Source organism: Ursus arctos, unplaced genomic scaffold (genome assembly GCF_023065955.2).
Source record: "Ursus arctos isolate Adak ecotype North America unplaced genomic scaffold, UrsArc2.0 scaffold_13, whole genome shotgun sequence".
NCBI classification, from domain to species: domain Eukaryota; kingdom Metazoa; phylum Chordata; class Mammalia; order Carnivora; family Ursidae; genus Ursus; species Ursus arctos.
Window position 1 is genome coordinate 115,397 of NW_026622797.1, and position 23,591 is coordinate 138,987.

The window sequence follows — 23,591 nt, forward strand, 5'->3', positions numbered from 1 at the left end:
ACGGAGTTCACTCTCTCAGGGGCCACCAGATGGCAGTGTTGGCTTGCCCAGGCTAGCCAACCTGCCATAGACGATCCGATCTGTAAAGAAGTAGGTTGCTGACCCATCCCTGGCCAGTGCACAGACTCTGCTGAGCTTCTGAAGGAGCCCTGAGCCTAACTGTAAATCCTGTTTCATACCTGGAAGGAGGGATACCTCGTTGGTGCTCTAAATCTCAGATCATCCTCATGTCAAAGTGGAAAGGACAGGGGATAAACCCAGCAAAATTGGTAGTAATCTATACTAGAGGGGATAAACCAAAAAGTTGTTAAGTGGTAATCTATCCTGGAGATCCTGGGTGTATATCTGGGATGGAGGTAATGAGGCAGGGGGAGAAAGAGAGAAGGGGGGGGGGAGAAGGGTTGTGGTTTGGAAAGACAAAAATCAAAACACAGAATTACTTTGGAAGCAGAGAAATTTATGGGGTTTTCCCAGGCAACTGACTGGCAGCAGAGATGAGATTAAGACTCAGTATTCATTTTATTCTATTGGTCTCTCTCTCTCTGGATTTTCTTTGTTTTCTACCAGCAAGTCCTCTTGTTTCTTATACTTCGGTAAATTCCTTTCAAATGAACCTGATGTTATGAAGAGCTAAGGACTCAAGTCTATAAATGCCATTGAGATTCTTGGGTGAGGATTTTGTATAGGTGCTGATAGTCAAATTTATCCACAAATCATGAGGCTTAATCTCTGATTAATGAAGTTCTGAGTCCAGCGAGCAGACTGTGCTTGTAGGGTTCCGCTACACCCCAAAAATATGTAAGAGAAGACTCGCTTTTTTTTTTTTAATTAAATTCGAGTTAGTTAATATACAGTGCTGCACTGGTTTCAGGAACAGAATCCAGTGATTCATCACCCACATGCAACATCCAGTGCTCATCCCAGCAAGTGCCTCCTTAATGCCCACCCCCCTGCCCACTTCCCCTCCAGCAACCCTCAGTGTGTTTTCTATAGTTAAGAGCCTCGTATGGTTTGTCTCCCAAGAGAAGACTTGCTTTTCTCACATTTAACTCAATGCCTTTGACTCAAAAGGATATGGTCTGTACTACTTTCATTTACCACTGGCAAGGGGTAAATGTATTTTTCTTGTGTCTCACAGGTAATTCTGCCTTTTTTCTCTTTTGCTCAGAATAGAAATCAAATAAGTCCAAAACAGACCTACCCTATTTGGAGATAAAAGGAAAGTCTATAATTATAATGACTATATTTCCTACACCAAAGTTTGAAACATGCTGTAAATAGGGTCTGACCAAATATTTGAATTTAAGGTTGTCTTTGAAATATTAACAGTTGTAAGAGACTTGTTAGGAGTCCCTATTTAACTTTGTTTCTCTTTCTAAATATTTATTTTTAGTTATTTCAAAAGCTATAACTGAATTCTGATTTTGTTTATGTTCTTGACTCTTTCATATTGGCAGTTTTCATTTATTATTAGAGTTGATTGTTGAGAACCACAGGGGTGGCCTAGAAGGTGAGGACGCTGCTGAGCCATCCGTGTTGGTGCTGCTGCTTGTCCTCTCATTTACAATTTCAAGAATAGTCATGTACAAACACCAAGATGTTGGTTAGCTTCTCGGGAAGACAAACCTGTTGGACCGGACCAGCTCTGTTTTTCCTGCTTCCTGGAAGTGCTGCTATTGACAATTTCTCTGGAACATTGTCAGGCTTAGAGGACTCTTGTTCCTGGACTCTGAGGCTCTGAAAGCCTCATGTCATGAAGTATTCCCTCCCCATTTGTGGTTTCCTTGTGAAAGCTATTTACCACATCCCTGGTAAGGCCAGCATTTCTGAGGGGAAGATATGGGCCTGGAAAGGCACGGAGGACAAGAACAGGGCCAGGGATAGACTGGGTAGTGTTGAGGAGCCCGTGTGCTTTGCAACAGTCCTTTCTGCAGGCTCTCAAAAGAATATAAATCAGCATTACGGCTGGTATCGACACATTGTGAGAGCACAGACGCTGAAGTATGATTTTTCCGAGAAATCAGAATTTGCTTGTTTGTTGTTTGTTTAGGGGTGGGTTAGGGTATTTGTTGAGACACTCCCTGTGCCCATGGTTTTGACCATAGTTTTCAAGCTCCTGTCATGTTCCAGGCACTTTCCAAGTCCTGGGGATATAGCTGTGAATGCAGATGTGAAGTCCCTGCTCTCTTGAGGGTAGGTAGCAAATCGCCAGAACACATCAGGTGTCGAGGAGGAAAACCCAAAGTGTGAGGTAATGGGGTGGGCAGGTGTCCACTTTAGAGGGTTATGGAGGAAGTAACATGCGAGCTGAGTGTTGGTAACAGGAGCAAGCCAGGGATTCGGGGGTCCTGGGGATGAGCTTGCAACACACATTTGTTCCCTAAATACCAGCTGAGCTCCATCTCGGTGCCAGGCCCTGGGGTCCAGCCCTGAACAGAACGGACTCCAACCCTCCTGTCGGGAAGCTCGTGTTATAATGAGGAAAAGGAGACAGTCAACACAAGAGGAAGTGTATCTCACAGAGTTGTAGTGTGTTGTACTCACAAGGTGATGAGTGCTGGGCAGAAAGACAAAGCAGTCAGGGGTCTTGTGGGGTGGGGGTTAGGGCTGTGCAGGTATCTGGGGAAGGAGCTTCCTCCAGCTCCAGAAATGAGACAATGCTTCTGTTTTTTTCTGAGGCAGAAGCGTAGCTCCGAAGGAGACCGAAGTCCTGACGCTGAAACCGTCCCTTGCCACAGGCTCCTAGCTGTGCCGCGCTCCTGGTTCTCTGTGAGGGACGCGCACGGACGCAGCCCGTGTGGGTTCATCAGTTAGCGCTGTCGCTGGTGGCGACATGCAGCACATCTGGGTAAACAACAACTTGTCACAAGAGGGGGCGTTTTAGTTTCAAATTCCTTAACCAACAACTGGGAAATGGTCAGGCGATTTATGACGTACTCAGTATATGAGATATCGTCCTGCCATTAGAAGCGGTAACTCTGACGTCCGTGTAAGTAACACGGCGGAATATCAGGGCAGAAGGCTAACTGAAAATCGACGGAACTCAGCATTGTTTGTGTGCCACACTTGGGTATGTGAGAACAAGAATATCGTCACGCAGAAGGGAAGCACGCACACTGGCGCAGCAGGGGGCCCGTATGCGTGGTTTTCTTTATTTTGTAGACCTGCATAATGGACCCTTATTATTTATTTATTTTTAATTTTAGGACAAAGCTTTTTAATTTAAAATTCTAGTTTAATAAGTCCTCCCCCCCCACCTTTTTTTAAAAAGGAATGTGTACCCTGAACCTGGGGCTTGATCTCACGACCCCGAGATTGAGGGCAGCATGCTCCATTGACTGAGCCAGCCAGGTGCTCTGCCCCTCTTCCCTTTTTGCCAGATTTCTCAAAATCTTTTATTTTGATAGTAGATGCAATATAGTAATCAACTTAATAGAAGAGAAATCTAAGTGGTAACTTTGTTTGAGTTAGTAAAAAATCAGTCTGTTTGACAGAGTATCTCACTTTTAACCAGCCATGATGACAGTCATCTCCTAATTGGTAAGAAATAAAGACAGTGTCTCCATAAGCCACAAATATTTTCAGGCAGTGTGTGGGACAAGGTTGGGAGGAGGTGTGTTGACTTGCTCCCTGCAAAGGACATGAGCCCAGCCGGTGCTGCCTACTGTTTGTAAAGACAGTTGGACAGCTAGATGGTGCCTGGCCAGAAGAACCGTATCTGCTGGGCTGTGAAACTGAAACCCCAGGCTTTTTATTTTATTTTTTTTAAAGATTTTATTTATTTATTTAGAGCTCCCATGTGTGTGCTTGTGAGGGGGAGGGAGAACGAGAGAGAATCGCAAGCAGACTCCGTGGGGCTCGATCTCATGGCCCCGAGATTATGAACTGAGCCAAAACCAAGAATCGGACGCTCAACTGACTGAGCCACCCAGGTGCCCCTGAAACCCCAGGCTTTTTAGACAGCTGTGCACAAAGTCTTTGGGTTCTCTGGAGAAAACCACAGAAAATTATGACTTCCCTTGGGCTTCATGAGGGTGAAAGCAGTTTTAGCATTTACACATATGACAAAATTCTAATAAGGCAAATGATACTGAAAGGTGGAGAATTTCCCTCAGAACAGACTGCTGGTAGGGAAAAATGACCAATGCTCTTCTTACTTCATTGGAAGCTTGGAGTAGTGTCACAGTCCTCCTAACAGTTTTCACAGATTGGACGGAAATGTTTACCAGGAAGTTTGGTGTAGGTGTGGAGGCACTTTGACTTTCTCCTATACCTTTAATAAATTGACATTGTTCCCTGCCCTCATAGTGCTGTAAGAAAAATAATTCTGGAAGTTTACAGTAGAGAAAACCTAAGTAGCTGTTCAGTGGCTCAAAATTTACAGCCAGTTTGGATCCAAGCCCCTCCTGACCCTTCAGCCCCTCTCATGCTCACACTTGCTGTTGCTGTGGGCATGGGTGCTTATGTGTCTGTCCTAAATGCAGAAACCACCTAGAGGGCAAGATCTGATCTTTGTTTGTCATCTGAAGTGACTGCATGCTTTGGTTTATTACGAAGTACAAGCCATATTTTCCTTGAATTCCTCCACTGCCTCATCCATTCATCCATGAATTTTATTATGGAACATTTCAAAGGCGCACAAGTTGAGAGACCAGGACAGTGACACCCTATGTGCCCCCACCCACTTCAGGAGCTCCTCATGGCCGGCCTCATTCATCCCTCCCACCCCCCAGATTACTTTGAAACAATTCTCAGAGATTCTGTAAAACTTCATCTGTAAGTATTTCAGACCTGATAATGACCATATATTAAAATATAATCACAGTATCACAATCATACCTTTAAAAATTAACTGTGAGTCTTCAATCAAATATCCAGTCTATGTTCAGATTTCTTCGATTGTCTCGTAAATGTCTGTTTACAGTTCATTCAAGTCAGGAGAAAATCAGTCTCTCTCTCTCATTCACTTGAAATTTAATTGTCAAAGAGGCCAGATGGTTTGTCCTACAGAGTTCCCTGCTTTCTGGACGTTACTGATTGCATATCTATAGTTTCTGTAAATGTCTTTTCCTGTAAATTGGTAGATTTAGAGGCTTGATCAGAGGCAGTTCAATTTTCCAATAACAGAGCAACAGACGTTTACATGAGCCTTACTATTGCTTAGATGAGCAAATTAGATGCTTCTATTAGTTAAACAAATGCAACAGTGCACCTGGGTCACTAGTCACTTTTCCAGGCAATTTTGGCGGAAACTGACCAACTGGGTTCCAGCACTACTCAGGAGACCCTGACCTCTTAGCAGGGTCTGGGCTCTGATTTCTCCCAACCTGCTCAGCCGAGGAAGGGGGAGGATTCAAAGCCCAGGACCAAAGGAGACATCACAGAAACAAGAGGAGCACATATGTTTGTCCTTAATATTGGAGCATAAGGCCTGTTCTCTCCAGCTGCTGATTTTACCAGGCTTTCTGAAAGATCTAGTTGTGAACATACAGGCAACCCCCTTCCTGCTGTAGTAACTTACTGAAGTAGCCAACTTTTCATTATCTTTATTTTAACAGTGCTTCTGTGTCCTGTGTAGATATCTTTTTGTGATATGACACATATCTCAGAGTATTACTGATTTTTCTAGTTTGTGCCATTATGCGATAGCCGTCAGTTCCTTCTTCCGATCATAGGTTCCAGACTCAGATGGCCTCCCCCTCAGGCAGGGCGGATGCCCCTTCCCACGTGGGGGCGTGGGGCCGGGGGGCACTCGGTCTCTGCAGGAGCAGCTCCTCGCCGCGCCAGTCCCTGGGCTATGCAGGAAGCCCTTCACGAGGTCTCAGCTGCTTCTTCCTGGCAGTACCTTCCTTCCAATGTTTTTTGCTTTTTGTTAAACTTGGTTTCTGCTCTATCTTGTTACCCTGCTCTATAATATAAATGGCACTTGCTTTCTCAAATAGCAAACTTTCCAGCCTGTCTGATCCGCTGGCCTGCTCCGGTGAGCCCTCTATTCAACAGTGTTTCCTGTGCTTGCTGTTGGTTAGCACCTAAGGGGTAAGAGCAGTAACGCCCTGTGAGTCTCATGTCATCTCTGCCATTATCTGTACTATCCCTGTGTTGGGACTATTTTTGGTAGAGTGCCTCAGTGACAGCTGTGGGACACATTTAACCTGCCAGCTGGAATGTCTTACAAAATGCCCTTCATGTCCCAGCTTCTGTACATGGTTCTGCCCGGGCACAAATGGCAACAGGGTAAGTGTGACTGGTACCTCTTGGGGGAGGCTCAGGTGGTCCTGATTCCCTTTTAGAAACTTCAGAGTCAAGCTATTCTAGTGATGACTGCTCACTCCAGCTGCCACGCCTGCTCCCTGCTGGCGGGCAGGGACTTGGATCCCTGAAGGCCTTAAAAGGAAAGGACTTGGGAAGTGCTGCCCTGAGTCAGACCGTGGGCTGCACAGGCCGGTGCTTCTCTCTGAGGGCAGTGCCAAGGGAACAGTTCATGGGGGCGAGAGGGTGTCCTCCCAGAGCCTGGCCTCAAAATAGCTTGGCTGTCCTGAGCTTCCCTAATAGCCTGCCATGAATCAATCACCCACAATCTATGTAAAGCCATTGAACACTATTTATAGTTTATGTTTCTGCCACCATGAAGGGCAGTTAAATTCAAACTATCATTCCTGAGGCATTTTGTTCTTCTCCCTTGTTTTCCTAAAACTAAAACTGTCTTTAGGTTTTAGGGCTGTCCTCTTGCCTCTCTGACCTGGGACAACGTGGAATGTCGCGAGTCCCATCAGCTTGTGAATGTACCTCAGGGGGTCCAGCTGACACGGAGGGTGACCATTCACTGTCACGGACACTTTCCGTTGGGGTACTGGAGGGGCCACAGGTCGCCCATGAGACCTCAGTGTATGGGCGGACACCAAGTATCTTGCCTTTTGGAGTAGATTCCATCTCAAAAATGGTTATCCCGATTTCCTTCAGGGCTACAATCCAAAATAAGCTTTTATAGGGAGAATATTCCACACAAATGTGGCCGATGACCTGGGCTGGGCCACAGCCACCCTCCCTTTTTCTACTACACTATAGCTGTCACAAATGCGTGTGGCAGGAGGTCAAATTAGGGAGGATGCTAAGAAAAGTTACGGATTGGAAGCGAATTTATGCAAATTTCCATCCAGAGAGTCCGAGCTGGGTTCACTCAGCAGCCTGGGTGGGCTTGGACGACAAGAGGAGTTCCTGGGAGTTTAAATGTGTCCAATGAGCTCCTGGGAGTTTAAAAGCTATCAGGTTAGAGTGAGGTCTAGATAATATTTTGTAAAATCTAACAGAAATTGGACATTTACATGAAACAGGGCCCAAGGACTAGGGAGACCATTCCCATTTAAAGAACAGTGGTGGAGTCAGCCCCCTAGGGCTCCTCTCTTCAGGTTTGCACTGTGGTCTGCCCCTCACACCCGTGCCAGAATGAACACTGGGAATCGCTGTGGTACAGCCAAGCGCACATTGGGGGGCCTCTCTCACACTCACTTTTCTGGCAACACCATGCTTATTGTTGCCCAAAGACACCTGCAGCATTGCTGGTTGTAGGCTCTGGAGTCCAATCCCATCACTCCCATGCTGTGTGGTCTTGGGCAAAGGACTGGACACAGGGAAGCTGTGCTTTCCTCCGCTGTGAGATAGGGTAATACCCCGTATCTCTGAGTACTTCATCAGAGTGAGGAGTAGCTGAGCAAATGTGTGTGCGTGCTGGCCCGGAGCCCGACACATAGCACAGCCTCGGGGGGTTACAGTTATTAGGTTAGGGCCTCAATGGTTTTCCTGTGCTCCGGAGGGGACTGCAGTCCACCCCACCCCGACCTGCCTGGAAACTCTTATTTACCCTTCCAACCCTTCAAGTTCTGGCTCAGGGCAGCCACCCCTGACCCCTGCCCATCCCAACCCCCACCTCCTAATTCACCGTCCTCTCTCCTCCTGCTCAGACGTTCTGCACAGGGTGACTGCACGTGTTGTCCGCCATTAGCCCGGAGGGCAAGGACCTCACCCACTTAGCGTCCTGGCTCTAGATCCACGTCCACCATTACCGCTTAATAAATATTGTTAAACTAGTTAATCACATCAATTTAGTGGGTTCTTGGATAAAGCTTTGGCTGGCAACTATAAATGTTTTTGATTCTTGAAGAATTCATTGTTACTAAATCCAGTTCTGTAGGAAAGCCCTGCCCGGCACAGGTGGATCAGTGGGGATGGGGTTGAAAAGATCAAAAGAATTCTTGGTGGTAGGAAGTTGGAGGGACCACGGAGCTAGCCTCTCCTCCCATTGCAGCGGAAGCTTGATCTCCAAATTAACCATTTGTTTTTGTGCTTACGGGGGCAGCAGCTGCCACAAGAGGTGAGAATACAGTGCTTTGCAGCTGACCAGTACCCTTCCCGAATCAGCGTCCCCCCTCCAGCAGGCGTGTGCCCCTGTTGGCTTTCTCTGAGCTGGCCTCCGGCCCCTGGCCACTCCCTAAGGTCCCTTGGGGTCACTTTGCTGCCTACAGCCTGAGATTTGGGGACAGCTCCTCTCCCTTTCTGCCCCTGTTTAGCAGTTAAAATTCCATACGTGCAAAATGGAGTAAATGATCCAGTATGACATGGTGACTGTTTTCAGACCCCAGAACTTTATTTTTAATTGGTGTTTAATAAACTTGTATTTGAACTAAAATACTAAAATCCAGCAGTGGGTCCTTATCCTTCAGTATCTCAAGAAATCAGTTTTCCTAAGCATATGGCTTTTTCGTTTTGTTTGTTTGTTTTTTTAAGGATTTCATTTATTTATTTATTTGAGGGGAGTAGTGTGAGCATAAGCAGGGGAAGGCTGAGAGAGGGGAAAGAATCCACACTCGGCACAGAGCTTATAGGTCTCGATCTCGCAACCCTGAAATCATGATCTGAGCCGAAACCAAGAGTCAGACCCCTAACTGAGCACCCAGGCAGGCGCCCGTGGCTCCTCCAGTTTTATCCACCATGTGTAAGTTACCATTTTGCATACTGGTTTGATAGATGAGAGGCTTCTCTCTCTCTCTCTCTCTCACACACACACCCCTATCCAAAAAAAAATCCACTTTCTTGGAATCCATCTTTCTATTCCCAGTCCTAAACTAGTCCAAGGAGTTATTGAAACCAATTTCTCTTCCCTGTCTCCATTGCTACTTGAGTCCTAGTGCAGACTCTGCTGGTCCTGGACCTGGATGACTCCAGTAATCTCACCAATCTCCTGGCCTTCACATCTTTGCCTCACTCCTTCTGCTCTTCACAGGGCAACAGGTGAATCTTCCTTAAATGCAAATCCGACCATGCCATTTCCCTCCTTGAAGTTCTTCGTGGCTTTAATTTTCACTCACTGTAAAACATAAACACACAATAGAATTAACTCTTTTAGGTGCACTCGTATGTGTTTTGACAAATATATACAGTTGGTAACAACCACCACCACAATCAAGATACAGAAGTGTTGCTTCTCCTCACGAAAATCACCTGTGACCTCTCCCCCAACCTCCAGCCCTTGGCAACCATGGATCTATTTTCCATTCATTTAGTTTGCCTTTTCCAGAATATCATATAAAAGGAATCATACACCTAAGTATTTAATTTTTTTAAGTGATTGCAGATGGTACTGTATTTTTACTTTTGGTGTCCATGTAATCATATCTGGTATATAGAACTATTACTGGTTTCTGTCTATTTGTCTTGTATCCTGCAACCTTACTGGATTCCCATATTAGTTTTAGGTGTTTCTTTTTGCAGGTTCCTCGGGACTTTCTATGTAAACAGTCAAGTTGTCTGTAAGTTTATTTCTTCCTTTTCAACCTGTATACCTTTTATTTCCTTTTCTGGCTTTATTGCACTGGTTAGAACTTCCAGCACTATGTAAAGCAAGAGTAGTGAGAACAAACATTCTTGCCTTATTTCCAATCTTAGAGGGAAAGCATTTAGTCTTTCACCATGAAGTATAATGTTAGCTGTAGTTTTTTTGCAGATGTTCTTTTTAAAGTTGAGGAAGGACCCCTCTATTCTTATTTTTCTGAGACTTTTTAATCATGAATGGATGTTGGATTTTGTCAAATGCTTTTCCCACATCAATTGATATGACTATATGACTTTTCTTCTGAACCTGTTAATTTGGTGAATTATTTCAAATTAAAAATGATATCATTTGATATAATAGATATAATTTAAATTAGATTTTAAAATTATTAATTTTGAATATTAAACCAGCATTACATTTCTAGAATAAACCTCACTTGGTCATGGTGTATAATTCTTTTCATGTATTGCTGAATTCTATTTGGTAATATTCATGGTACCTATATTCATGAGAGATATTTGTCTATAAATTTCATTTTTTTTTGGTTCTGTCTTTATCTGCTTTTGAATAAGGGAAATACTAGATTCATAAAATTAATTGGGAAGTGTTCCCTCCTCTTCTGTTTTCTGAAAGATATTGTACAGAATTGGTGTTAACTCTTCTTTAAACATTTGGTAGAATTATCCAGTGAAACCATCTGGGCCTGGTGATTTCTTTTTTAAATTATGAATTCAATGTTGAGAGTTATAGGGCTAATCATTATGCAACTAATGAATCGCCGAACACTACACCAAAAACTGATGATGTACTATATGTTGGCTAACTGAACATAAGAATAAAAAAATCTAAAAAAAGAGTTATAGGGCTATTCAAATGATTGATTTCATATTGAATGAGTTGTGGGAGGTTGTATTTTTCAGTTGGTCTATTTCATCTAAATTGTCAAATTTATGTGCATAGAGTTGTCCGTAGTGTTCCCTTTTGACCCATGTGACGTCTCACGTCTTTAGTGACATTTCCTGTTTCATTCCTGGTATTGGTAATTTGTGTCTTCTCTCTCTCTCTGTTTTGCTAAAGGTTTGGCAATTTTATTGATCTTTTCAAAGAATAAGTTTCTGTCTTAACGTCTTTTTCTTAGTGTTTTAAATTTAAATGATTTCTGTTCTTTATTATTTTCTTCTTTCTGCTTGCTTTGCGTTTACTTTATTCTTTTCTAGGTTTTTGAAAAGGGAGCTTAGATTATTGATTTGAGACATACAGAATGTGTCCTCCAACCCTAGTAGACTTAAACTAGAAATCAATAACAGAAAAAAGAAAAATAACAGGAAAATCTCAAAGATGAAGCCTCAAGGAAAATAAAACAAATACATTGATCTAAATAAAAATGATATATAACATATCATATTTATGTGTATGTTTCTAAATCTTTTAAATTTGTTGAAATCTTGTCTTTTCTTCCTTCCTTCCTTCCTTCCTTCCTTCCTTCCTTCCTTCCTTCCTTTCTTTTCTTCCTTTTCTCCTCTAAGATATCTTGGTATATCTTCTATGGGCACCTGAAAAGAACATGTATTCTCTTGTTGGTGGGACTGTTGTTATAAATATTGATTAAAGCTTACTGGCTGGTTTACAGTTGTTGAGAGAGGGATGTTCTCATCTCCAACTGTAATAGTGGATTCTTCTGTCTCTCCTTTCAGTTCTAAAAGTTTTTGCGTCATATATATTGAAGCTTTGTTGCTGGGTGCATACCAATTCAGGGTTGCCATGTCTTCTTGGTGGACTGGCCCTTTTATCATTGTATAATGACTAATTTGGGCTCTGGTAATTTTCTTTGCTCTGAAGTCTACTTTATTTGATAGTAATATAACCACTTCTGCTTTCCTTTGATTACTATTTGCATAATATATATATTTCAACCTTAATACTTTGCCTATTTCATTATATTTGAAGTACTTGAAAACAGCATAATGTGAGGTCATGCTTTTTAATTCTCTCTACCAATCTTTCTTCTAATTGGAGTGTTTAGACCATTTACAAGTAATTAAATTGTTGATGTTAGGGTTTAAGTTGCCAGCGTATTTTTTATTTTCTATTTGTTATCTCTGTGTTTTGTCTCTTTGTTTTCTTTTTCTTAACTTTCTGTAGATTACCTTTTTTTTTTTACAATTCCATTTTGATTAACCTATATTGTTTTTTTAATTGTGTCTCTTTATATAGTTTTTCTACTGATTACATTATTTATAGAATGATTCAAAATTCCTTCTTTTCTTCATTCCGATTTATTTAGAGAACTTTCCTTAGCCATTAATTTAGGATAGGTCAGCTGGCAACAAATTCTCTTAATCGTCCTTCATTTGAACAGGTATTTACTTCCCCTTCATATTTTCTCTGGATATGTGATTCTTGGTGGACAGTTCTTTTCTTTCAGAACTTGAAAAATGTGTTGCTTTCTTGATTTCTGATGAGAAATCTACTGTCATTTGAACTGTTTTCCTCTATAGGTAAGGTGTCATTTCTCTTGCTGCTTTCAAAATTTTTCCTTGTCTTTAATTTTCAGAAGTCGAGTCATGATGTGTCTTGATGTGGATTTCTTTGGGGTTATCCTGTCTGGGGTTCACTTAACTTTTTGAATCTATAGATTTATATATCTCTTGCTAAATTTGGGAAAGAGCTATCATCATCATCATCATCATCATCATCATCATTTAGTACTTTTATGTCTCCCCCTCTTTCTTCTCTCTTTTTGACATGCCAAGGATATGAATATTAGATCTTTGGTTATGGTCCTACAGGTCCCTGAGGCTCTGTGCTTTCTTTTTTTTTTTTTTAAGCCTTATTTTCTTTCTGTTGTTCAGATTGGATAATTTCTATTTTTCTCTCTTCTTGTTCAACTATTCTTCACTCTATCCCCTCCATTCTGCTCTTGAGTCTATCTGTTGAATTTTTTATTTCATTAATGTATTTTTTCAGTTTGAAAATCTCCATTTGATTCTTCTTATATCTTCTACTTTTTTGCTGAGATTTTGTATTTTTCCATTTATTTTTAGTGCTTTTATATTGCCCGTGGAAGCATTTTTATGATGATTTAAAAATCATTGTCAGATTATTCTAACATCTCTGTCAGTGTCAGAAACAAATCCTTGTTGTTTCAGTATCTCACCAACATGTGATATTGTCACACTTTTTTTTTTAAAGCCATCCTGCTAAGTGTGTAGTGGCATCACATTATGGTTTTAATTTGCATTTTACTAATGACTAATGATGTTGAAAATCTTTTGCTTGTTTTTTATAATAAATTGTTTCTTTTCTTATCATTGCGTCTTCATTAGTTTTTAAAAAGCTCCCTAGCATCTGGAACAATCATTGGCATAGCATATGGGGTCCTGTATAATATGACCATTGCCTGTATTTCCAACTTCATCTTCCAGTTGAGTATTGCCTTGATGGCCTCACTCATGATTGAAAAAATATTATAATATCATAGAAGACTTCCTTCATATTCCTACTCCCAAATCTATAACCCTATCTACACCTGTCACTCTTTATTCCATCCTAATATAACTGAAGAGGTGTCTCTCCTCCTTTTTTTTAATTAATTAATTAATTTTTTAAAAGTTCGATGATTTATTACTTGCATATAACACCCAGTGCACCATGCAATACGCGCCCTCCTTAATACCCATCATCAGCCTATCCCATTCCCCCCCGCCCTGCTGAAGTCCTCAGTTTGTTTCTCAGAGTCCATAGTCTCTCACGGTTCCTTCCCCCTTCTGTTTACCCCCCCCTTTCTTCTTCCCTTTCTTCTCCTACCGATCTTCCTGCTATTTCTTATGTTCCATAAATGAGTGAAACCATATGATAATTGTCTTTCTCTGCTTGACTTATTTCGCTTAGTATTACCTCCTCCAGTGCCGTCCATGTTGCAGCAAATGTTGAGAAATCATTCTTTTTGATGGCTGAGTAATATTCCATTGTATATATGGACCACATCTTCTTAATCCAGTCATCTGTTGAAGGGCATCTTGGCTCCTTCCACAATTTAGCTATTGTGGACATTGCTGCTATGAATATTGAGGTGCATATGGCCCTTCTCTTCACTATGTCTGTATCTTTGGGGTAAATACCCAGTAGTGCAATTGCTGAATCATAGGGTAGCTCAATTTTTAACTTTTTAAGGGACCTCCACACTGTTTTCCAAAGTGGCTGTACCAACTTGCATTCCCACCAACAATGTAGGAGGGATCCCCTTTCTCCACATCCTCTCCAACATTTGTTGTTTCTTGCCTTGTCAATTTTTGCCATTCTAACTGACGTAAGGTGGTATCTCAGTGTGGTTTTGATTTGAATTTCCCTGATGGCTAATGATTTTGAACATTTTTTCATGTGTTTGTTAGCCATTTGTATGTCTTCATTGGAAAAGTGTCTGTTCATATCTTCTGTCCATTTTTTGATTTATTTGTTTCTTGTGTATTGAGTTTGAGAAGTTCTTTGTCTCTCCTCCTAACAAAGATCTATTATTTTACAGGAGTTTTTGATTCCATTCCCTCTCACATTGTCTAGGACTTCTTTCCTTCCATTATTCCCTTTTCTGTCGTGTACAGTTGATCTTTCACTAGGACTTGATCATTCTTACCAGTAAACTAATGTGCTCTGGTATAACTCATCACAAGGAAACAAGAGAACCTCTCTTGCCCCCTAATTCCCTTCCAGCTACTGTTTCCTTACTCTGATCCTCTTTATACTCAAATTTCTTAAACACATTTTTTATAAATGCTGGTCCCACTTCTTCCTTTACTGTTCCATCTTTCTTGCTCTCTGATCCACTGAAGAGCTCTTGTCAAGCCACCACTGATCTACTTGGGCAAAATCTAATAAAGAATTCTCTTGCTTTACCACTGCCTTCTGTTTTGAAGCAACCTCTTGTCTTAGCTTTGGTGATGCCATATTCCCTTGTGTTTTCTCCTGTTTCACTAGCTGCTCCTGTGTACCTTCTCCTTTTCTCTCCATCTTCTAGTTGTGGATGTTTCTCAGGGTTCATAAGGCTACTCTTGAAGAAAGTTGGACATATTTGGCTTTTACAATACAATTTTAAAAATTATATTACACTGCATGAAGCTATCTTTTCATTGAAAAGGAGTCCATGATTGTATGATGAGTTAATATTCTACTGACCACCCACATGCAGCCCTATTCTCTCCAGAACTAACTACATGCCAGGCCTGTAGCTCTCCAGCCACCCCATGTATCCAGGCCCCTGGCTGCCTAGCCTCATCTCCTTTCCCAGATGAGATGTATTCATGCTGTTAGAAAAGCTTTCCTCAGCGCTGCCAGTATCAGCCTCTATCTCTCTCAGCTACCCTGTCTGAGTATTCTTTTTCACAGCAAACTGATTATTGTGTTCCTAGTAATTAACACCATCTGCAATTACTCGTTCATACCACTTGAGGATAATCAGCCTCTGCCATTAGATTAAACCCTTTGGAGGCAGCAACTCTGTTCCGTGTTTGGAACAAACAGGGCACGTGAGAGCAGTGCCATAACAACTCCAGTGAAGCCAGCACTTGGGTACACATTCATATGTACATGCACAGAGGCTACGTGTACACATACTCATGAATTCAGGCAATCCTCCTTACTCACTGATGCTGTATTTGTGCATTTGCTTGTTTGCTAAGATTTCTGTGTAACCCATGGTTGCAAGGGACATGAGCAGAGCTGGGGAAAGTGTGAGTCACCTGTGTGCATGCTCCCAGCTGAGGTGGAACCAGGTGACACTCTGCCTTCCTGTTTCAGCTCTCACTGTAAAGAGGGATCCTTTTTGCCACCTAGTTAGTGCCACATTTTTGTACTTTTGTGCTTTTATTGGTGATTTTGCCATTTAAAGTGGCCCTCAAGCCTAGTGCTGAAGTGCTGTCTAGGGATCTTAAGTACGAAGCAGCTGTTAGGATCCTCCTGGAGAAAGTACATGGGTAGATGGTTCATCCAGGCCTGAGTTAGGGGTCTGCTGGCTGTGAGCCCAATGTTCATGAGTCAACAATAAATATTAAATAAGGTGTCTTGAATGCACCTAAAACAGGGTGACATATTGATTGGTTGTTGAAAATATTGTGACCAGAGGGTCACAGGAACCTGATCCTGGTATTTCCTCTGGAACAATGATTTAGTCTTCACTAATTCAGGGTTTGTGGTGACTGTATAGAACATAATTACTGCAAACAACCAGACTCGATGGTGAAAATGCGTATACATTTCTCCAGTTTGCTTCCCTCAATTATCAGTTGTGGGGGAAGTTGGAAAAAAATGTGTGTGTGTGTTTGTATTTTGTCTTCTATGAATTGCTTGTTTATTTTCTTCGTTCATTTTTCTATTAATTATCTTTTTCCTCCAATATAAATTATTTATCTATTATGCATATTAATTCTTTATCTCTTACATACTTTGCAAATATTTTATCCCAGTTGCCACTCTTTAAACTTCACTTATGCGGTCTTTTCACACAAGATAGTCTCAAATGTTTAAATGTTCAAACCTACCAGTCTTTTCCCTTGTGTTTTCAGGGTTTTTTTCATAGGACAGCCTTCTTCAACTTATATTAATAAAATAGACTTCTCTATTTTCTACTGTGGTTTTGAAGGAAGGGAGCCTTCTACTTCATCTGGGATGTTTTCAGCATTTTAGGGTGGGACACTGCTGAATTAGCAGCTGCTCAAACTTTCTACTTCCCTCTCTTCCTAGCCTTATTTTCAGTTAATGACTCATGATCAGAGCTGATTGATTGCCTCCTAAGTGAAGAGCCTCTGCCTATGTGTCTTACTCCACACCCTTCCTCTGCCAGCTTTGCCCTTGCAACTGCTTGTCAGTCTAGGGTGGGCTCTGGCTCACTGTCTGGGTGCGCTGTGACACCAGTTAGCCCTGGCACAGCAGCTCTGCTTCCCTCAAGAACCTCCACTCCATTCCACCCTCCTGCAACAAGTCTTTATGTTATCCTTTATGCTTTAAGTAAGTCTTTAAAAAATATTTGTATATAAGTACAGACTAAAGTCCATCCTTTAAATAAGACCTTAATGGCCAGAGACCTATTTATTTATTTGTCTTAAGTTTATTTATTCTATTTAGTAGTCTCTACACCCAACATGGGGCTCAAACTCATAACCCTGAGATCAAGAGTCACACACTCTTCCAGCGGAGCTGGCCAGGTACCCCAGGCCAGAGACCTTTTTAAAACCTCTGGAGAGAGGGGTGCCTGGGTGGCTCAGTTGGTTAAGCATTTGCCTTCAGCTCAGGTCATGATCCCAGGATCCTGGGATCGAGGTTTCTGGAATTAAGCCCCGAGTCTAGCTCCCTGCTCAACGGGGAGCCTGCTTCTCCCTCTCCTGCTATGGCTCCCCCTGCTTGTGTGCTCTCTCTCTCTGTCAAATAAATAAATAAAATCTTAAAAAACAAAAACAAAAACAAAAACCCTCTGAAGAGAGTAGGAGAGCAGAGAGTCCTGACTTCACCAAGATGGGTGTTTGCTTCTTTTCTACAGCTCCCGCTCTCCCTCAACTTCCTCACTGGCTGTGTGACGGCTCCTCGTGCAGATGCCAGGCTGTAGCCAACTGGGCAGCAGGAGCTTGGAGCCCGGCCTTGGATTTCCGGGCTTCTGATCATTTCTTGTAAGTGAGGCCCCCTGCCAGTGGCTGCCAGGCTGGACACCCATGGCAGGATCATCCACCAGAGTGAAACAAAGCCCTTTCTGCCCTCTCTGCTGGCCAAGGAGCCTTGAGGCTGAAATGAGGTCTCCCCACATTGGTGCCGGACTGAACCACTGCCTTTGGGCCTTTTTTGGGTAAGAACTTAATGTGTGTAGACCACTTCTTGCTTCCATCCCCTTGTCTTTTTTGTCCTCTAACTCAGTAAACTGAGGAATGGATAGAAAAGAACTTGTAAACTCTTAGAAGATTCTTTCCTTCATTAGTCTCGGTTCCAAGGGACAAGCAGATCAGAGATGTACAGCTTTGCAGAAATGAAACCAAGTGAGCAAAACCCAACTCAACTTAACAGTTATCAACATTCAAAATACCAGAGCATGACAGTCTTTTTTCCCAGATATTAGCTATGCTCTGTTTTCTGTTGTGAAGACCCCTAAATCTTTCTCCAGTGGAAGAAACCTTCATTTCTTTCATCCTCAAGAGACCCAGTGTCCAGAACCATTTGCTGTTTTTCAGAGTATTTAATAAACTTAATTTGTTTAAAGGGAAAACGTTTTCCTAAAGAATTGGCTGCTACAGATCTAACCCAGTGCCATGCTTCTCTGGCAATCCAGAGAGCCACAAATGTGGTGATGGTGATGATCAAGGCAAAGAAAAGGCCTTCAGGGGTAACAGGAGAGAGCTGCTTGCTGCTTCTCTTTCCGGGGATCTCAGCCCCTCACGCACCACCCTTCCAGTAGGCTATGGGGTTGGTGCTGTGGCCCCGGATGCCTCTGGAAGCTGACACATTCCCTTTCTGTGGTACGTGGGTTAGCCAGCTATTTCCAGATACAGGTGACCCTCGAACGAAGTGGGCTTAGGATTGCCCACCCCTTGTGCAATCAAAAATCTTTGTATAGCTTTTGATTTCCCCAAAACATAATTACTTAGCAGCCTACTTGCTGATAATATAGTCAGTTAACACATATTGTGAATGTCCTATGTATTATATACTGTATTCTTACAATAAAGTAAGCTAGAGAAAAGAAAGAAAATGTTATGGAAGGCGCGCCTGGGTGGCTCAGTCGTTAAGCGTCTGCCTTCGGCTCAGGGTGTGATCCCAGTGTTGTGGGATCAAGCCCCACATCAGGCTCCTACGCTGGGAGCCTGCTTCTTCCTCTCCCACTCCCCCTGCTGTGTTCCCTCTCTCGCTGGCTGTCTCTCTCTCTGTCAAAAAAAAAAAAAAATCTTAAAAAAAAAAGAAAATGTTATGGAAGAAAAATTACATTTATAGTACTGAACTGTACTTACCAACAAAAATCCACATGTAAGTGGACCTGTGCAGCCCTAACCCGTGCTGCTCAATGGTCAGCTGTATTCAGGTCTCTGTGGAGCCTTCTGTCCACAGCCTGAGCTGGTCCCCCCAGGCTGAGGCGCCTCACATTGGGAGGATCCACACTCTTCCCCTTAGCTGTTATCAGTAGTGAGGGCTTGGGGGGCCTGGGCCAGAAATGCAGTGTGGCTCCCTCTCACCCAGCAGGAAGCTGTGTTCAGGGCCACCCAGGGAAGCAAGGCTCACTGAGAGCCGGCTGGAAACCGGGCATTCCTTCCCAGCAGGGACCCCATGGGCCTGTGGGACACTGTGCACATGTGGCTTGCTTAGAAGACAGGGGGGGAGAGGTGTTGGCTTAGATGTCACAGGGACTCACTCTGTTAGGGTGCCGCATAGTGTGCTCTCATTTCTTCTGGTCTCTGAAACGCCACCTCCTCACTACACTCATAGCCTGCTTGGTCAACACCTGGCCTCTTATTCACATGTCTGTTGGCTGTAATCTTGTCCCCTGGTCAACTGTAGCCAAGAGGGCAGGACTTCGTCTGTCTTGTTCGCTTAGACTGGTGCCTGGCATGCAGGGTGTTCAGCAAATGCTTGTTGGTTTTTGAGTGGGTCCAGCCCCACCTGCTTTCACAGGGGACCGTCTGTACTGCACACCCTGTGACAGGGGTGGACTACCTCAGCTCCTTAGACAACACAGGTTTTCAGGGGCCTTTGTGATTGTCTGTCATGAGCATGAAGCCGCACTGGGAGCTAGCGGACAGGAAATTCAGTCTTTGGGCTGCCAGTAAGCCTCTAGCTGGAGAGTTGCTGTAGGCCGGGAATGGGCAGGCAGGACACCTGGGAAGACAAATGCCATCAGAGGCTAGAGGAAAATACCTGCTCCAGGAGTGGGCTTCAGACTCTCTCCCTTATTGGTACCTGTGATATAATGATTTATGAGAAATATATATTTGGTCATTCAGATGACCAAAATATAAGTTCTCAGACACATTTGGTTTTCATTCATAGTTCCTTCAGAGTCATAAAGGTGACATGGGTGTCTTATTGCTAATGAAGGGGACTTTTGGACCCCACCTCAGTGCAGGGCCTGTGGCCAGGTGGACGAACCATTGATCAGAGGGTTGGAACTTTTGTCCATCCCCACCCCACTCCCAACCTCCAGGGAGAGGACAGGGGCTGGGGGTTGAATCGGCCAATGGCCAATGACTTAGTCAATATGACCATGTAATAAAGCCTCCATGAAAACCCGAAGGACTGGCTTTGGAAAGCTTTGGGTTGGCGAACACATGGAGGGGCGTCAAGAGTGGTGCCCTGCAGAGGGGTGGAAGCTCCATGCCCCTTCACTGTGCTTTGTATCTCTATCTCTTCATCTGACTATTGATTCATACCCTTTATCACACCCTTAAATACCTTGGTAATCATGTTTCCTGAGCTCTGTGAGTTGCTCTAACAAATTAAAAAAACCTAAGACGGAGGTCCTGGGAACCTCTGATTCATAGCCAGTCAAAAGCATAGGTAACAGCCGGGGGCTTGTGACTGGCACCTGAAGTGGGGAGTGGACAACAGTCTTGTAGGACTGAGCCCCAACCTGTGAGATTTGTTGTTGGCTCCGGGTAGACGGTGTCAGAATTAGCTCGAATTCTCAGACACCATGGTGAAGTCTGAGAATTGCTTGGTATTGTGTGGGGGGGACCCCCTCCCCCATGTGTGAAGTGGGTCTGGAAACCCTAAAAGGGATAGTGTCAGGGGAGTACCTCATCCAGACAGCCCCGGCTCAGCCTGGAGCTTGCGAGGGGCAAGTCTTCTGTGCGTGATGTCTCCATAATGTAACTGAGAGAGCAATTGGGTCAGAAAACCAAACAGAACAGAGAGGATGGTTCCAGTGGCTGGGAGACTTCTTAGAAGACTGGGGGTCAGAGAAGGAGTCTTTGGGGTCATGTGGGGAAGGACCACCTTCCTGAGGAGTTGATGATCAGGTAGGACTGGGGGGAATGCCAGCAGGGGGATTTGGGCTGGGCTGGGGCTCTCTCAGCTTCTTCACTGAACACCCTATTGCACCATACTGGGGTCAGGGTGCTGGACCCAGTTCTCCAAGTCTGTCTCTTTTCAGCTTTCCTGCGGCACCAAAGTGGCTCTGAAGAATCACAAGCTTGTAGGCCGGCCAGCTCCATGAGCGCTTCTCTCCAAGAAGCCGCAGTCTGAGCCAGAGGGCTCCCTCAAGCAAGGCTGCTGTTAAAGTAAAAGCCTCTGCTTGCCCAATGATACACATAGATACCCCCGCCTGCCCAGGACGATAGAGCTTCCGAAGACTCCGGTGGAACAACTTGGCAGGTAGCGTCTCAGCCAGAAGAAGGCAGCACAGTCACATCACATTCCTGCCAAAGCCCAGGGCCCAGTCTAACCATGAGAAGATCACACAAGCCAGGTGGAGGGGCTTTCGGGGAAGACTGAGGAACGGTCACAAGGGACACTGGGTTGCTGGGACAGGAGGGGCGTGAGCGGAAGAAGTGAATGACGTCTGGAGCTTAGGGTAACAGTGTTGTGCTGATGTTGAGTCTCGGTTTCGAGAAACGCTCCAGGGTTATACATATATGATTTTCACATTAAGGTAAGCTGTGCAAAGGCTATTTGGGAACTCTCTGTAAATCTGAAATTATTCCAAAACAAAAAGTAAAAAAAGAAAAAGCCTTTGTCAGTTTGCTTCAGCCTGGACCGGCTTCCACCACACCAGTCCGTGTAGTCTGGTTTTCCCTGTCTCTGTCCACCGCCTCACCCCTGCCCCTCCTGTCCTGCCCTGCTCTCAGGTGCCTCTCCAGATTCCCACACAAGAGCTGTGGGCCCAGGCGCTGGGTGTCTAGGAGGGGCTTCGGACAAGGTAGGGAGCAGTATGCATGAACTTCCTCACAAGAGGGGACCTTGGGAATCTCAGCCCAGGTCAGCACCCAGGTCACCCCAGCTATAGACAATCAGCCTCTGGAAACTTCCACCTGAAGTTCTGTGCCTTCATCAATCAGCCTCATCAGTAAATTGTCTGCATCGAGGCTCAGACAGTGGCTCTATTCCATCTGCAGAAGACACAGCTGGAGATGAGGCCCTCCCACAGTCTAAGAGCAGATGCAGACAGAGCACTAGGCATGTGGGGAGGCAGGAGCAGCTGAGGGCCCCTCTCTTTGGGAGAACCTTCAAGAAGGGACCCTGGTTGGCCTCTCCCAGGTTGGCAACTGGGTATGATTAGCACCTCAGGTCAGCAAAGGACGAGCCTGCCCCCAGGGCCTCCCCAGGGCCCAGGGCAACAGTGGGCAGAGTGGGAGACAGGGGCCCCGAAGGAAGGCCAAGGGCCCACAGGCCTAGTCCGGCGCTAACCCCCTTAGACACATGCCATCCATTTAATCCCAACAGCGCCTGCTGAGGAGGAACCTGGGACTCAGGTTAGATTCCTTCCCAAAGTCACACTAGCTGAAAAGAGGAAGAGGTTGTGTTTGACCCCAAAGCCTAAGCGGCTACAGATCTCTTAGCTTCTTCCAGTTCCCTGAAAACTGCAGAGGGAAGCACGGTGGTCTGAAGCAGACGCAGGTGTGTGTGTGGCGGGGCTGCACCAGCTGCGCCACCTTGAGTTAATCACTTAACCCACCCGTGCCTCGGTTTCCATATCTGTAAAATGAAGGGGTTAATGATGGCGTCTGTCCCATCGGTATAAGTGAATGAAAAGCTTAACGCTGTACCTGACGTGACCTGAGCGATAGTGTCAGCCACTGTTGTTACCGTATTTAAGAGCCATTACAATGAGGGTTAGCTCTGCCTTTCCCGGTTCATCAGCTGTTGCTGACTTACTGTTTAGAATAATCTGCGGTTTCCAGGATTTTCTCACCTCAACATCTTTACTCACTGTATCTATTAGGACTTTTTAGATGACAGGTTATAGAAAAACCCAGATTAAACAACAGAGGTACATCCAGCAAGACCCGATCCGGCCACTCAGATAGTTTCCCTTTACCTCCGTTTTGCCCTTTGTGTGTCTGGCACCACGGTCCCACCTGGCCTACAGCCCCCCCACCTCCCACCCCCGAGACCCGTCACTCTGATCAGGAAGACGAGATACACTGGCTGACTGGAGCTGTTGTGGGCTGGCCCCTGGAGCTGGAGGCGAGGGTCCATTTTCTCCAAGTGCATGACCGGGGAGGGGGTAGTTGGTGACAGGAGAACGAGGGCACTGTGGTCAGCAGATGGAAAGAACTGATATTGGGCTCATTCTGCTCCTACTGGTCCCCCACCTGGTATTGCCTCTCCACCCCCCCACACCAAGCTTCTCCCAGAGACCCCCACCCAGTCAAAATCTCTTCATTGTTTTAGGTCCGTCCCAAATGCCTGTGTGCCTGGCACTTACCTCTTCAGGGCACATGGACGGAATGAATGAGTGAAATGCCTGCCTCATAAAACTTCTCCTGACGTTGCCAATAAAACATATTTTCTGCCTTTTCCCAAATCCCACAGGACTTGTTCGCACTTTGCTTATGGCACTGGGTTTCTGCCTCCTTCCTGTGCTTGTTTCCATGCTTGTCTTGATCTCTTTATTAGAATCGACATGGGGCCTGTTTTTTCTCCCTTTTCTTTCCTGGTATGAAGGGACCAGATAAATGTTTGGTGATTGACTGAGTAAATGGATGAAGGTGTGAATGAAAAATTAACAGACTTAAAACAACCACGTGGGTCCTGCATGGATTTAAGGTGTGGGAGAGAGAGATAAGAAATGAAACCCCCCGGG

At 44.3% G+C, this 23,591-nt stretch overlaps 1 long non-coding RNA gene across 1 annotated transcript; it reads left to right on the forward strand.

The window, feature by feature from the left end:
• The first annotated feature begins 6,171 nt into the window (after positions 1–6,171).
• Positions 6,172–23,299, forward strand: LOC123000436 (uncharacterized). The gene is made up of 4 exons (XR_006408394.3): positions 6,172–6,234; positions 9,766–9,803; positions 17,352–17,651; positions 20,940–23,299. It is a non-coding gene; the product is annotated as an uncharacterized LOC123000436 (long non-coding RNA).
• Positions 23,300–23,591: the final 292 nt, after the last annotated feature.